We start from the raw sequence: 18006 nt of genomic DNA, 5'->3' as shown, positions 1-18006 counted from the left end.
TCCTGTTTAAACAAAAATGTTAATAAATGGGAGCTTCCTCAAACAGCCATCTCTTTCCCGACAATCCCCAAACCCTTACATATGGTAATTAAACATTAAAACACCTGCGGCTTATAGTCCAGTGCGGCTTATATATGTACACATCATTCAATTTAGCTGCTGCGGCTTATATTCAGGTGCGGCTTATAGTGCGAAAAGTACGGTATATCAACTATCCAGTTCATATATCAACTTATATCAACTATCCAGTTCATATATCAACTTATATCAACTATCCAGTTAATATATCAACTTATATCAACTATCCAGTTCATATATCAACTTATATCAACTATCCAGTTCATATATCAACATATATCAACTATCCAGTTCATATATCAACTTATATCAACTATCCAGTTCATATATCAACTTATATCAACTATCCAGTTCATATATCAACTTATATCAACTATCCAGTTCATATATCAACTTATATCAACTATCCAGTTCATATATCAACTTATATCAACTATCCAGTTCATATATCAACTTATATCAACTATCCAGTTCATATATCAACTTATATCAACTATCCAGTTCATATATCAACTTATATCAACTTACCGTACTTTTCGGACTATAAGCCGCGGCTTTTCCCCCCATTTTTCGACCCTGCGGCTTATATAACGGTGCGGCTAATCTATGGATTTTTACAGCTAACTGGGCACACTCCCTCAGCTCTGTGACCGTCAGATCAGACTCCTAAATCTGCTGCAGCAGTGCACGCCTTGCCCCTCCTCCTCCGCCTCACATAACCACATCAACAAACCATTACGGCAAGAGGAGTGCATGAGCAGCTCAGAGCTCCTCTTTCAACATAACTGAAGCATTAAACAAAATTACCCAGTCAACAAACTATTCACTTTAGTTTGTTAATACATGAGGCGTTGTCTAATGTTATCTAGCTGCTGATAGCTCCTGATATCATCAGTTTGGCATTCGATTTCGCAGGTGCTGGCTAGCGCTGGCTAACTGGCTCTATCGTTATGAGAGCTAACGTTGCTACCTATATGTACCCGGCGCTGCTAACTGGCTATCGTTATGAGAGCTAACGTTGCTACCTACTGTACCCGGCGCTGCTAACTGGCTCTATCGTTATGAGAGCTAACGTTGCTACCTACTGTACCCGGCGCTGCTAACTGGCTATCGTTATGAGAGCTAACGTTGCTACCTACTGTACCTGGCGCTGCTAACAGGCTCTATCGTTATGAGAGCTAACGTTGCTACCTACTGTACCCGGCGCTGCTAACTGGCTCTATCGTTATGAGAGCTAACATTGCTACCTATATGTACCTGGAGCTGCTAACTGGCTCTATCGTTATGAGAGCTAACGTTGCTACCTATATGTACCTGGAGCTGCTAACTGGCTCTATCGTTATGAGAGCTAACGTTGCTACCTATATGTACCTGGCGCTGTTAACTGGCTCTATCGTTATGAGAGCTAACGTTGCTACCTACTGTACCCGGCGCTGCTAACTGGCTCTATCGTTATGAGAGCTAACGTTGCTACCTATATGTACCTGGAGCTGCTAACTGGCTCTATCGTTATGAGAGCTAACGTTGCTACCTATATGTACCCGGCGCTGCTAACTGGCTCTATCGTTATGAGAGCTAACGTTGCTACGTACCTGGAGCTGCTAACTGGCTCTATCGTTATGAGAGCTAACGTTGCTACCTATATGTACCCGACGCTGCTAACTGGCTCTATCGTTATGAGAGCTAACGTTGCTACGTACCTGGAGCTGCTAACTGGCTCTATCGTTATGAGAGCTAACGTTGCTACCTATATGTACCCGGCGCTGCTAACTGGCTCTATCGTTATGAGAGCTAACGTTGCTACGTACCTGGAGCTGCTAACTGGCTCTATCGTTATGCAAGCTAACGTTGCTACCTATATGTACCCGGCGCTGCTAACTGGCTCTATCGTTATGAGAGCTAACGTTGCTACCTACTGTACCCGGCGCTGCTAACTGGCTATCGTTATGAGAGCTAACGTTGCTACCTACTGTACCTGGCGCTGCTAACAGGCTCTATCGTTATAAGAGCTAACGTTGCTACCTACTGTACCCGGCGCTGCTAACTGGCTCTATCGTTATGAGAGCTAACATTGCTACCTATATGTACCTGGAGCTGCTAACTGGCTCTATCGTTATGAGAGCTAACGTTGCTACCTATATGTACCTGGAGCTGCTAACTGGCTCTATCGTTATGAGAGCTAACGTTGCTACCTATATGTACCTGGCGCTGTTAACTGGCTCTATCGTTATGAGAGCTAACGTTGCTACCTATATGTACCCGGCGCTGCTAACTGGCTCTATCGTTATGAGAGCTAACGTTGCTACGTACCTGGAGCTGCTAACTGGCTCTATCGTTATGCGAGCTAACGTTGCTACCTATATGTACCCGGCGCTGCTAACTGGCTCTATCGTTATGAGAGCTAACGTTGCTACCTACTGTACCCGGCGCTGGCTAACTGGCTATCGTTCCTGTTTAAACAAAAATGTTAATAAATGGGAGCTTCCTCAAACAGCCATCTCTTTCCCGACAATCCCCAAACCCTTACATATGGTAATTAGACATTAAAACACCTGCGGCTTATAGTCCAGTGCGGCTTATATATGTACACATCATTCAATTTAGCTGCTGCGGCTTATATTCAGGTGCGGCTTATAGTGCGAAAAGTACGGTATATCAACTATCCAGTTCATATATCAACTTATATCAACTATCCAGTTCATATATCAACTTATATCAACTATCCAGTTCATATATCAACTTATATCAACTATCCAGTTCATATATCGTTCATATATCAACTTATATCAACTATCCAGTTCATATATCAACTTATATCAACTATCCAGTTCATATATCAACATATATCAACTATCCAGTTCATATATCAACTTATATCAACTATCCAGTACGTATATCAACTTATATCAACTATCCAGTTCATATATCAACTTATATCAACTATCCCAGTTCATATATCAACATATATCAACTATCCAGTTCATATATCAACTATCCAGTACGTATATCAACTTATATCAACTATCCAGTTCATATATCAACTTATATCAACTATCCAGTTTGTTTTTATAGTGTAACGTTTGGTTACTTGAAGGAGAGAGAGAGAGAGAGAGAGAGAGAGAGAGAGAGAGAGAGAATAGAATATAATAAAAATAGAGAGAGAGAGAGAGAGAGAGAATAGAATATAATAAAAATAGAGAGAGAGGAGAGAGAGAGAGAGAGAGAGAGAGAGAGAGAGAGAGAGAGAGAGAGAGAGAGAGAGAGAGAGAGAGAGAGAGAGAGAGAGAGAGAGAGAGAGAGAGAGAGAGAGAGAGAGAGAGAGAGAGAGAGAGAGAGAGAGAGAGAAGAGTAGAATAGAATACAAATAAAAATAGAGAGAGAGAGAGAGAGAGAGAGAGAGAGAGAGAGAGAGAGAGAGAGAGAGAGAGAGAGAGAGAGAGAGAGAGAGAGAGAGAGAGAGAGAGAGAGAGAATAAAAATAGAGAGAGAGAGAGAGAGAGAGAGAGAGAGAGAGAGAGAGAGGAAATAGAAATAGAAATAGAAAGAGAGAGAGAGAGAGACTGAGACTTGTTACGTGCAACGCTAGTCAGCTAGTCACTCGGAATTGTCTCAGAGTTGTCTCGGAATGGATTTGGTAGCTTTTTTCTGCGTCTCTGTAGACCGTGCTCCGCCACCGTTTTAAAGTCGTAGTGAAGATTGATTTATATGAAAACCGATTTATATATAATTTTAGCTAGATCGCCAAGGTTACTGTGACTAAAGCAAACTTTAATAATAATTAAAAAAAAATATATATATATATATATATATATTTTCTTTTTTATATACATTTTCTTTTATTATAATTTTTTTCAGGAGGGGTGGGGGAGTCCCATTGGCCAAGGCAATGGTAGGAGAAACACTGAGATATTGGCAATTTTGAGTGCTTTGAGATGTTATCTATATGTCTCCTTATTTGCAAAACATAATACGACTTGTAAATATGTTAATTCTTGTTCGATTGTACGGCTGTTTCCCCCTGCAGTCTATTCAAAGAACTACAATGTCGAGGGGCTGGGTTAAATTTTGAGGGGGGGGGGCGCAGTATCGATGGGGAGACGCATCTAAATCCATTCCGAAACAAAGGGCCCAGTACTTTGTTGGCGGTGTGAAAATATGCCGAGAAACATTAATATCTTTTAAACCGTTTGTGTTCAATTGTATCTGAATCGGAAGATGATCTTATGTCCGTCACAATTTAAATTGTATTTAGCAAAAAATGCCATTGCAATCTGATGAAAAAAGGAACAGACATAATAAAAAAGTAACTGTACTTACAGTAGATTTCATTCATGGTTTTTGCTGCACACCTGGTGATACTAAATCCAGATTGAACTCTGCCATTGGAAAGAGGAGATTTGGCCCGATCCATAGATGTGCGACTTGGCTATATAATGGTCATTTATAGGCCTGATATTTTATATTCTATAATCATATTTTAAATTGCATGTGTCCGGATGGCAGAATTCAGTACTGTCTCTACAAAACCTCCTGTTAATCATCTGCCCTTTATTAATTTGCTGATTTTTTGTACACGTGATCTCAAGAAGGTGCTGGATTTTTCATGTCTGGTCAATTCTAGCATGGTGTTATTCACTGTCAAAGATTTAAAAAAAAAATTAAATTTATATTCTCCTTTGGTTCATTACAATTTACTCAAGCCTAGTAACAGACACAATATTTCTGACACTGGGAATACATTCCCTGAGGTCCATAGATGTCCCTAGATACCAAGAACATTCAGACCTTGTAGAAGTGGAGCAATCTTCCATTTACTTAGGTATGTATTTTTAGGCGAATTTTCAGAAAATATGGCTAAGGCTTAACCTCTTGAGCTAGCCCTTTTCAAAAAACATGAAATCACTGCGCCCAGGCAGCAGTGGTTCGGCAAAAAAGATTTCAGAGTATATCTGCGTAGAAAACAAATGTAAATTTTCGGGGGCGGCTGGGTGGTGCAGCGGAGATTGCGCTTGTCACCAAGAGACTCTGGTCTCGAATCCGGGTGTCGGCGTTGCCTCCGGCCTGGGCCGGCCGTCATACTAACTCATTGGCGGGTGGAAGTCGATGGGTGGGGATTTGGACGTTGTGGACAGCGACTCCTACAGGTCGGTTGGGGGACGCCTGCACAGCAGAGACAGGAAGTGGCGGGGGTAGTGTGAGCCTCCCACACGTTACACCTCGCCACTGAGAGTCCGCGCTGTCTGGTGAAAAGATGTGACAGGCTGCCTCCTCGTGTACCGGAGGGGACACGTGATGCAAGGCTTCTATCCTCACTACAGCCGACCAGTGGGAGGCATATGCGAGCAACGTTCAAGACAGGGGAGGGGAGAATTGGAAACACGAAATTGGGATGGGAGAAAAATAGAAAATGAGAAAAAAGTGGATAACATTAAAGAAATAAAATAAAAAATCTCCACGTGGTAAATACACAGGTCACAACATGTTTACAGGAAAGTTTTGGAGTTGTATTTGGAGTGTATTTCATGAATGAATGAATGAATGAAAACTTTATTAACAGATTGCAGAATGGGTACAGTACAGTACAGCTCAATACATACAATTGTTAAGGGGATGCAGACCAGAGAAAGACTTTCGTCTTGTTTACATCAGGGTCCCCCATTTTCAATTCATCGTAACATATATGACATACATGACATACAGATAGACAGTACTGCTACATCTATACATTTATGACATACCAGATTTGCAATTACAGTACTGTTTGTGATACAAAAAGAGTCCAGAAAGAAAAGAGTATATACATTAGGCGTAGAAACTGTACATTGGATTGGGTAGGTGGGGGTGGGGGGGGACTGTACATTGGATGTGGTTGGGGGGGGGGGGGGGGGGGGAGGGGGGGTTGGGTAGGAGTGTGGGGGGGGGGTCATGACTGTTGGGAACTAGGCTACACTTCCAGTGAATGACGCTAAGCTACGCTAACGGTGCGGCTGTTCCCTAAGCTTAATGCAAGCATGCACAGAGAAGAAAATGGTATGTATCTGCTTGTCTAACTCCAGGCTAGGTGTATGTGTTCATTTAAATCCTAATGTTAAGGGCCTAGTCTCAAACATACATGAGAAAATGTATTCTATCCAACCTGAATCTCCAATCCTATCCAATCTTAATAATATCAAAGTTGCTTGGGAGCAGGATCTGGGAGTGGAGCTGACGGACGAGGAGTGGGACACTGCTCTAGAGCTAGTGCACGCCACTTCCTCAATATGTGCGAGGCAATGTAAGATTCGCCACCATGTGCACTACTACACCAATGCTAGACTAGCTAGGATATTACCTGACACAAGCGATGCGTGTAACAGGTGCAAACAATCACCCAGCTAACCTCATTTACATCATAGATATATATAGAACACTAGATAGCTTGCCCGCGCTGCCGGCCAATGGAGAGCGACGTCACTGAACCGCCGCCATCTTGCTCCAGTTAGCCTTGAGTGAGAGTGAGTGAGCTGCACAGACAAAAATACTCATAACTCGCTGAAATATTGACGGATTTACAAACGGTTTGGTTTATTACAAGCATTATTAACGTGGCTATGATTCAAGCGGTTTGTAAAAAAAAACATCTTTAAATTTTTTTTTTATAAGTATGCAGTATAATAACTACATCTTTGATGTTTATAGCAAACTAACCCGTTTGTAAATCCGTCAATATTTCAGCGAGTTATGAGTATTTTTGTCTGTGCAGCTCACTCACTCTCACTCAAGGCTAACTGGAGCAAGATGGCGGCGGTTCAGTGACGCTGGTGACTCCGCCTTAAGCTATCTAGTGTTCTATAGATATCTATGATTTACATGACCTGTCCTCACTTATTTGATTTCTGGTCAGACATATTTAAATCCTTTGGAGATATATCTGGCGTGGACATCCCTCTTACAGCCTTATTTGGAATCCCCCAGACACCAATAGCCCACTCCTTTGTACCTTAATAGAATTATATTTTTTTCCTCTCTTTTGGCAAGACGCCTCATACTTCTCAAATGGAAGCATGAAGGTTAGGGTTTTGTTTTGTTGTGTTTCTTTTTATATAATTCCTTTTGTACTTTACCTGTTGTATTTTCTGATGTAGGGAAGGGATGGTAGGGGGATTGGGAACTGGATTGTCACTGGAAATAATTGGAAAACCCAATAAAGAGATTTACCCCAAAAAATAAATATATATATATATAATTAAAATATACGTATTGTGGTGATTGCGTGGTGATTGCGTGGTGAATGGTACTTGACATTTAGAGTGTCTGAAGTCTCTATCATAATGTATAACTTATCTTTGATCGTATAGTGGATTTTACCCTTCTCTCTGTGTTGTTTGCATTTTAATTGGGTTCGGTTGCAGGAAGGAAGCACGGACGAGATGTTTTTAATAAAGCAAACTGTGTTTATTCATTCCAATAAACACAACTAAATGAATCAAACAAGTACTGGATTTACTTTCTATATCTATAATCATCGTCTTCGGTTTGGCTGTCGGTTCATGTATCTGATCGGCTGGTGCCGCTCAGAACGACTTCTCCGGTTTTGTTGTCTCAGGTCGTCTCGGCAACATGAGGCCCGTCCTTTGTTTGTGCTGGTTGGCAAGGCAACCCTGGTCTTCTGTGATCTTCTTAGCTCAGAGCTGGGAGCGCTCGTTTTGTCTTCTCTCTCCTGATCGTCTCCCCAGCGTCTGTAGATAAAGACAATTCTCCGCCCCTTTCTCCCGCGTCGTCCTGGTGACGATAGCTAGGGGCGTCACTGTTTTCTATTGGCTTAACGTGATCTCGGCCATTTTAGATCATTAAAGGTACAGGTCCTATTTTACATACTGACTATTTTTATCATTTCGTTCCCTTATATGGAAGTTCTACAGTTTCTCGAAGCCTCTCCTCCTTAAACAGAAATAGCATACGTGGCTTCTTGATTTAACAGATACAAAGTACTCTGTCATGGTTTTCTTATCCTTATCATTAAGAGATTTATTCTTTATTTTGACTACTGTTCCTAACAGTCTTTCCTTGAGGTTTGTCCCCATGTAATTAAACCTTTTGTAGTTTGTTAATCATACCATGGTTGTATTTCTATTCTCTAAAGTAACCGTTTACTTTGTTTTAGCTTTATAGAACACTCTAAGTATCTTGTTTAGTTTTAAACTGAATCGATTAGTCTTATAGTTAATTATGTATTGTTCTCTGGTTAACTGTTCTCTAAACTTTTAGGCAATTAGTTTTCTCCTTTTCACCTACCCAGGCATTCTAACTTATTTGCTAATGTGATTCTATCAGTTGTAGCCTGATTTAACTCTTAATAGATCAATATATGTTTTCTTGTTCTAGTACATTCTAACAGTTTCTTCCCTGGTCCTTGCTGACCCCAGATCTGTTTCTCACAGCCCCTTTTCTCAGGATTAAGGATTGTCTCAGCTGCTCTAATACCATAAATCTGACTGTTGGCCATGTGTGTTGCAACGTTTAACCTAAGGCCGTATCCTTGGAGGTAATATACTGACCTCCATCATAGCTGAGTTCAGTTCCGTTTCGTTTCTCTATGGTTTATAACTAGGGATGCTCGATATTGGCTTTTTTACCGATACCGATATTCCGATATTGTCCAACTCTTAATTTCGATACCGATACCGATACCGATATCAACCGATACCGATATATGCAGGGTTTCCCCCCAAAAAAACTGAATAATTTCAGGTAATTAATAATTTCACTGGATGCATTCAAAAGGCTTTCTAAATGTAAGCATTATCTGTGCAAAATATGATAATTAAAAAAGTAAAAATTAACATTACATATCTCTTGTTGTTGAATTAAACCAACATGCATACTTTTGACAATAAATAAAATAAGAATTGGTTCTTACTTGCTTGCCTGGGTAAATAAAGGTTAAATAAATGTAATTTTTTTTTTTTTTTTTTTACCGATACCGATATTTTCCGATATCACATTTTACTGCCGATATCGGCCGATAATATCGGTCGGCCGATATTATCGGACATCCCTATTTATAACTAACCTATCTGACAAAACCATCTGTTCTAAAGCTAATAAAAGACTTGGTATCCTTCTCCTTTTAGAATGTGTGCTTGGGCGGGGGAAGGGTTTTTTACCCCGGTGGCCTTAGGCATTGTGCCAGAGCTGACACCCACTTTACCACTTACAATCAGCATTTCGTCCGGTATAATTGTACATTTCCTTGGGATTTTACACATGTTTTATTTGGACAATCCACGACATGTCCATTTAGATCAATGATTATTACTAATCAAACTGTTGTATGATTGAAGTATGAAAGAGACGCTGATGTGATGGGGCTGGTATGGGAATGAGTACATGTGAGATGGCTCTGGCGGTGTGTTCCTGACTTGTGTCTTGGTATTAGATTACTCAGTGAGGGAGGGAAGTGATTGTGTTGGAGCTGAAAGTAGAACGTGATGATGGCCAGATTACTTGTGTAGTTATGGAAGGTCAGTGCAGCACAATGATGGGTCCGTGGACATTTCAATTTGACATCTTAGCTCTGCTGTGTTTCCTTGCTAGTAGGGCTGGATGCACTGCTCTTTACCTCTCCCTCATGGACCTCTCTCTATCGTCCTTCAGGTCCCCTTGAACACTTCCCACTTTTTGTACACGCTTTTTTCCAGAAGATGGCCCCCCCTCCTCTAACCCTAACCCCTTCACCCTAGCCTTCATCTCCTCCCGCCTTGACTATTACAACTCCCTGCTCACTGGCATCACCTCCCGCTCCCTTCATAAACTGCACATGGTCCAGAACTCAGCCGCCCGCCTCCTCACTAACACCCGGTCCCGTGAACACATCACTCCTGTCCTCCACTCTCTCCACTGGCTCCCGATCAAACAACGCATCAACTTCAAAACACTACTCCTCACCTTTAAAGCCCTCCATAGCCTGGCCCCCCCCCTACCTGACTGATCTCCTTCTTCCCTACCGCCCCACCCGTTCCCTCCGGTCCTCCTCCACTGCCTCCCTCACTGTCCCGACATCCAAACTCAAAAACATTGGTGATCGGGCCTTCTCTCACACTGCACCCCGACTCTGGAACTCCCTCCCCCAGTCCCCCAGTCCATCAGAGACTCCCCTACACTCTCCACCTTCAAATCCCGCCTCAAAACCTACCTGTTCTCCCTATAGCCTTCAACCACCTGATTGATGTCTGTTCCTGTCGCTTTGTCTTTTTTGTGTTATCTCATGCTGCGTTCATCTGTTTCCCCCATGGTCTAATGTTCCTTTTTTGTTTTCACTATGTTCCTATAACTACTAGGGGATGTCCCGATCACATTTGTTTGCTCCCGATCCGATCCCGATCATGTGATTTTGAGTATCTACCGATACCGATCTTTCCCGATCCGATTTTTCACATTAGTAACGCATTTTTGTCAGAAACTGGCGAAGCGAGACTGTTGCCTCAATAGTCCCTCGAGGGCAGGGTTCGAATTATCACCTGAGAGCTATGGGGGCCCCCTGAATTTTATTTATATATATTTTTCTCCTGAAATTGTGGCTGTTTTCGAAGTCATATTTAGAGGAATATCTCATTAGGATTAGTCTAATACTAAGTAATAATGACATCACACAACAGTCTAATCATTAGACTATTGTGTGATGTCATTATTCAGTCTCATTCTTAACCATCAATATTTGTTAATTTTCTTACTCACCTCTGATATATAATGCCATATTTACTTATTTGCATTTTGCATCTGATAAAATACAACAATTTAATTTGAAAAATTAGACAAAATGTATGAACTTGAATTAACATTTATTTGTCTCTGCACTTATAAATCAAAAACTAACAATAATCTAATGGAAAATAAATAGTTGTATGGCACAACAGCAGCATTTATCAGGATACAGTCAGTGTAACATTATCATCTGATGAATGAACATAAAGTAAATACTTAATAATAATACTTAACAAAATAAATAATGTTTTTTTTTTTTATCTCTGTGGCAATGTGCTCTATGATCTGTGCACAAGAATGATGGGATCGGTGAGCTGGCGCGACTGTCGCACCGTTCAACTCATTAAGTGTCATAAGGGGGTTCAGTTTGGTGAACGGCAACCTTTCTTTAGCGACAGTATATGCTGCCCTGAATGAACTGGCTGTCTCCTTGAGCAAAGCAGATGTGATTTCGCTCACTTTTTTTGGAAGCACTTCCTTCTGGTTTTGACTTTCTATTTCTATAGCTTGCTTATGAGCAATGCTATCACTGTGCAAGTATATTTTCTTCCTCAACTTCTTGCTCTGAGAGCTAGTCACAGTCCCATTCATCCACTGCTCTGCCAAATGGGATCCAAAATTATTTATTTAACAATGTCTTGGCGTTTTTACATGGAAGGCAGCCAATGCATCCCTCCGTGGCAAATAACCAGCTATATTTATTTTTCCAAAAGTTCCACTGACTCAGACCCCAGCATTGTGGTGGATGAGTAGCAGCACAGTCCAGGTCTAGTGGTGGAGACTCGGGTCTGGCAGTGGCAACCGGCGCGGTAACAATAACAGGTGCACTGCGCACAGGAGCAGCAGAGCTAACACTAGTACTAGCACTAGCAGTGTCAACTTCAGTGACAGTAGCGCTGCTAGCTGCTGCACTAACCGCGTCAGTCTTTGGCCTTTTTATAAAACCAAAGCTGTCCAGCTTTGGACAGCCTTGCGGCGGGTTGAGCCTTTTTTTTTGGCGGCATGTGGCGTACTGTTTAGTGTTTATGTTTTCAGTTGCAGAACACGGACCGGCAGCCTTCTGTTTACAGCAGCTGCTTGCTGCTTCTTCTTCACTAGGTTGGAGTAGCGTTAAACTTATGGGCGACACATAGCGGCTTGGAGGTGAAATGCAGCCTATTCCACAACATTAATTACTCGTTCTTTTAAAAACTGAAAAGGAAAATATGATCTATTAACAATTTATTTAGGTAACATAAATAATACTAATTCGTACATTAAAAAAAATAAAAGAAATAAAAATAAAGATTATATAAATTTTTTGAGAGACCCCCACAGGGGGTCTTGACTATGGGGGCTCAGACTCTAGCTATGGGGGCTGAGCCCCCATTGGCCCCCTCATAATTAGAACACCGAGTCCCTCGAGGGTCTCGAGGCGGCTCGAGGTGGCTCGGGCGCCGGTGGCTCACATTACATTCACTTCATACGAGAAATATTAAAAGTTTTAATCTGTTTGCACATTAGTATACATTCACAGTGTTCGACTTATGTAATGATTTGCTCCATTTTGGTCTGAAACGCCGACGATAATCCTCAGTCACAAATAGGGGTGGGAATCACCAGTTTCATCATGATACGATACGATATCGATTCTTTGGACAACGATACGATATTTGCCGATATCACAAAGTCTCTCACGATACAATACGATACGATTAGATTCAGGTGCCTGCGATCGATATGAGATGATATCATATGCCCATTTAACACAATCAGTTATGCGACTCGCCACAGGATTTTCAAAATAAGAGTATCGATATGAATCGATCTTATTACATCGCATCGATCCGATTCGATCGTTGATAATTACATCGATGTATCGATCTGGATCGATGTATCGTCCCACCCCTAGTCACAAAGCAAATATTGACGTTATCCAGGTGAAAAGTTAACTTCATTCAAGCGAGGCATTGCAACCAGAGTAATCTAAAAACTCTGCCTCCTTACCTCCCCTCCAACCTGCTGCTTCATGAGATGGTAATAACTAGGGATGGGTATCGTTAGGATTTTATCGATACTACTACTCTTATCGATACTGCTTAACGGTTCGGTACTTTATCGATACTCTTATCGGTTCTTTTAGATTATTATTTAAATATATTTAAATTTAAAAAAAATTTATAAATTATTATTTGAACGGCTTAAGGCTATATCTGTACTTGATATTTGTTTGTTGTGTTGCATATTTGAAATAAACTTCAATCAAATCAAACCCCCGGCCCCCTCTTAAAAAACAAAAACCTGTGTTTAACCTGGCCATCTATAAAACATCATGCTAAAACTGTGAAACAAATGTCCTACTCCCCTAAAGAAAGAAATACATAGCAAACATGACTCAGTTATGCAATAGTGCTGCTGCTTTTTATTTTGTTAAAATCTTTTAGTTAATAAGACTACAAAATGACTACAACGATTTCACGACGTTTTCCTGTCCACGCCGGAAGTGCATCGGATACCTACCTTAACGTTACATTTTCAACAACGGAACAGAGTGTTGCTAATTAAACACTTCATGGAAACGGAGTAACGTTAACGCTATGTCGAGTTCATACGTGTAGTGTAGTATGAACTCGGCGAGTCGGCATAACGTTAACGTTAGTCAGTTTCAGTGTTGCTGGATGGTATACTCTATTAGCTCCGTAGCTAACGTAGCTAGCCACGTTAACGTTAAATGTTCAACAACAGAACAGATTGCTGCTAATTAAACACTTCATGGAAACGGATTAACGTTATCGCTATGTCGAGTTCATAAGTGTAGTGTAGTATGAACTCGGCATAACGTTAACGTTAGAGTGTACCATCCAGCAACACTGAAACTGACTACTAGCTCCGTAGCTAACGTAGCTAGCCACGGACAGGCACCTCCAGTCCCTACCCGTGTATGTGTGAGTGGCTCGCGACAAGTGTGTGTAATGGCTTGCTGCGGCTCGCTTCTCGTGCAGAGACAGAGAGAGGATCGTTCGCAACTTTTAAATAATAATAATAATAATAATAATAATAATAATAATTTCTCTAGAGTATCGATAGCAGTACCGAGGACGTCGGAGCTTATAAATACTCCGGTATTTTCTAATATAGTACCGGTTCCCGTTCAAAACCGGGGTCCGGGGGGCATCCCTAGTAATAACACACATAGAGCAATGGCGCCATCGTCTGTAAAAATCAGGTTTCTGCAACTAGTGGATGTCCCTCATCCTTGACATAAATCATTTGATGTATAATTAAATCAAAGGAAATGCTTTTGTTTTGGCAAATTCTTCTGCTCTGTGTGACAATAAATAAATGAATGATGATATGTAATTTAAAACCAAAACTAAGGCCTCAGTATGAGTTTAAGACGTGAACATGGTCCCGATTTTCTATTTATTTTTTGTATCCCCATCTTCTGAAAATCACGTGATCGGCCCCCGATCCCGATCACGTGATCGGATCGGGACATCCCTAATAACTACTGTCAGCGACTTCGGGTCATTGAGAAGCGCTATATAAATAAAATTTATTATTATTATTATTATTTCTCCTAATGGTTGACTTCAACCTGCCTGGTTCATCTCAGTCAGACACACTGCTATCTCTCCTACAATCCTTTGACCTGATTCCCACTGTCCTGCTTCCCACTCACAAAGTTGGATCTCATATTCTCCCATGACTCCAGCATAATTAACACCACGGTAACTCCCCTTCATGTATCAGACTGCTTCTTTATATCCTTCTCACAAACTCTTGTGCTTAACCCCAAACCATCCACTCCAACCCCAAGTTGTCTCATTCAAACGCAACCTACGCTCCCTGTTATCGTAAAAAGGAATAAGGGTTTTATCTCATAAAACCATCTATCTGACTTACTCTGCGTTGTGTTTCTAACTTCACCTTAAAACCTATTTACTGATAAAACCAACACGGTTTGTAAGACGGCGGCGAAGCAGGAGAAGGAAGGGGATTCTATTTCTCAGATCTGTTTTAATTTTCAGAGTCCAAAAAGTTAACAACAATGATTCTGGTTCAATGAGACTAGGAGTATGTGCAATAATATTTGATGGAAGCAAACTCTATGCCGTTTGTCATCAAATACCAGACTAATCGAACACAATTAAAAAAGAATGGTCTTCAATGTAGGCTCGATGGTCGAGTCGATCTGTTGTTTTTCTCTGTTGTCTGATGACAACAAAAGGATTCTTTTCTCGTTTCAAAGAGCTTCTTCCTCGTCTGTTTCTCGTTTGCCGTCCTCTTCCACTGGTGGGGGTGGTTTGTTTCTTCTGTGTCTCCTTGTGTTTCCCACACCCCCTTTTATCAATGAGCCGAAACTCCTCAATGTGAGGTCATCAGTGACATCACACAAATGGTTTCATCCAATCACCAACATGCACAGTTCAAATCTCAATGAAGGTGGGACTTAGTCCGACTGTTTGATTTTTCATTGTTTCAAATCAAATGGATATTTACTAGTTAAAAATTGACTTAATAATTTTGGTATTAAGTCTCAGTACATTTATGGTTGAATGCTGCTTACTTCCCTAAACACATACTATTTTTGTCTGAAAAGTATTTGATTCTAGATGAAAATCACTGTTTTGTCTCATCAGTCTAGTTTTATAACATTTTAGTCATTCCTTTTAGCTTAAGTTAATATCCCTTATAAGCAGCTAATTTTCAGTATTATGGGTATTCTCCAGATTGGTTCAGAAAGAGTTTAATGGCAAACTTTGGTGATTTCTTTGGTCATGAACACAGCATATTTCATATCATTACGTCCAAGATTCTTAGCACAACATAACAGTAATATTTGCAGTTTAATTTGGAGCTTCATTAAGGATATAAACATACTTTAATTACTGGAGTAGTAAACCTTAACCCCTCCTTAGACATTTTGTCTCTACGTCGTGCTCACAGGAGGTGCCTGCAGCATCTAACAGGCGCATGTGACCTAGAGGTCCATTGTTCCAGCTGCTTGTAACACTTGTATGTAAATTTACTCAGGGAGATAAACACTATGCACTCTTGTGGAACTAGATGTCTTCAACTGTTACACTTTGACTGTTTCTAAAAGACTAGACACATGATTCATTCATTTTGCACATGACTTAATGATTATTACTGAGTTCCTTTCTTATCTTGCAAACACGGGTTCTAGGCAGGATGTCGCCTTGAAGGTTTTACTATTGATCCTTTATGACTTGCAGAGGACAGCTGTCTCTGAACCTCTGTACTTAAACCTTCTTCCTAGGGACATATCCCAACATATGTAGGAGCTATATTTATCAAATTCTACGACACTGTCCCCCTCCACCCTCTCCTCCGACATCTACCTTTGAGTGATACTTTCTCTGCTCTCCCCCCAGATACAGCAACCTCCACCCTCCTCTCAGCCCTCTCGACCTGCTTCGACAAGCTCTGTCCCCTGGCCAAGAGGCCTGCCCGCTGTTCCACACCCAGTCCATGGCTGTCAGATACAGTGGGAGAAGAAAGACGGGTCCTGAGAGCGGCCGAGAGGAAGTATAATTGGTTTTCGGTCAGTATGCACTCTTCTTTCACTCTCTCTGCTAGACTCACTCTGGTTAAACAATTCTTGCCATGCTAGACTATAGAGCCATATGGAATCCGCGATCACGGAATCGCGGACGGAATCGCGGAATTGAGCAATAAAAATGGAATCAACTATAAAAAAAAAAATAATAATTTTTTTTTTTTTTTTTTACTTTTTTTTTTTTTTTTATGTTGTGGGACTTGTACAGCACTTTGTTCAACTTTGTCAGTGCTGTAAAGTTTAAATCTTAGACAAACAAAACACTTTGCTTTCATGAAATATTGTAAGCAGTCATTTGAGGCTTCATAAAAGCAGCACAATGAACACAAATCTGTCAGTGCCGAGTCCGACCTCATCTTAAATAACAAACGGCATTGCTTGTTGTAGTTAACAAAGAGAGGCAGAGTTGATTTTGCAAAAATATATATACCTTTTTATTTTTTTTAATAATCGAATTTTATTTTCATATTCGAATGAAATAAATGAATGAAGCTTCGAAGTATTTAAGACAGCCCTATTAAATGGACTGTTATATCTTATTAAATTGTGGACATTTATTCATTCCCACTTATTAGACACTATTTCTGATGGTAAAATGAGCGTACAAAGCAAAATACAGAATTCTGAAATATTAAAACGGAAAAAACGGAATTTGGAAAAAAATAAAATGGAATTTGGAAAAAAATAAAACGGATTTCATATGGCTCTACTAGACTATGGTGACACTTATGGTGCCCCTTTCGGAAACTCACCACTGCACTTTATGTGACCAGGCGCAGACTTTAGGGTATTGTTGAGGCATCATCGATTATTTTTACATAATATGAAAGTACAGGTTCATACCTTCAAAATAACAAATTGGGCAGATACTTTTCAATCTATGTCTTATTAACCTCTTGAGCCTTAGCCCTATTTTCAGAAAATCCGCCTAAAAATACATACCTAAGTAAATGGAAGATTGCTCCACTTCTACAAGGTCCATTTGCATGTCCTTGGTATCTGATACTAGGGACATCTATGGACCTCAGGGAATGTATTCCCAGTGTCAGAAATATTGTGTCTGTTACTAGGCTTGAGTAAATTGTAATGAGCCAAGGGAGAAAAAAATATGTATTTGCAATTGTCATTTCATTAGACACAGACCAGCGCGGACCTTCATTGACTCACAATTGTCATTTCATAATAGACACTATAGGTCCCTAACGTTAGCCGCTAATGCTAACTAAGCTAAGATAACTAACGTTAGCCGCTAACGCTAAATAAGCGAACTAATGTTAGCCGCTAACGCTAACTAAGCTAACTAACGTTAGTCGCTAACGCTAACTAAGCTAAGCCAACCCTGGAAACGCTCGACACCTGTTTCAGTTTTGAGTTCCATTAGTGACTCATAAGAAACAAGCATTTCATTATAAAGTATTCTGTATTTTGTAAAAAGAAAAAAAAGCCTCTCTCCCTCTCTACGTTCAATGAAGTAGCCAAATGTCAAACGAACAAACTGGATAGTTGATGATAATAAACATTTAATTTCATTAGCTGAAATATTCTAAAATCATGTGTGTGTGTGTGTGTCAGAGCTGTCCCCAAGCCTGTTTTTGGGATTCGAACATTTGCCAGGGTTTTTCT

At 40.6% G+C, this 18006-nt stretch overlaps 1 protein-coding gene across 1 annotated transcript in view; it reads left to right on the top strand.

Moving 5' to 3' along the window:
* Positions 1–18006, top strand: part of LOC311236733 (neurocalcin-delta B) — a 100161-nt gene that overhangs the window by 50693 nt on the left and 31462 nt on the right. The window contains exon 2 of the mRNA XM_084324476.1: positions 16199–16368. The gene's annotated coding sequence lies outside the window, so the exon portion shown is untranslated. The remainder of the gene's footprint in view (positions 1–16198; positions 16369–18006) is intronic.

Source organism: Notolepis coatsorum (genome assembly GCF_963971535.1).
Source record: "Notolepis coatsorum genome assembly, chromosome: 1".
In the NCBI taxonomy this organism is placed as follows: domain Eukaryota; kingdom Metazoa; phylum Chordata; class Actinopteri; order Aulopiformes; family Paralepididae; genus Notolepis; species Notolepis coatsorum.
This window is presented reverse-complemented; position numbering and strand designations above follow the sequence as displayed.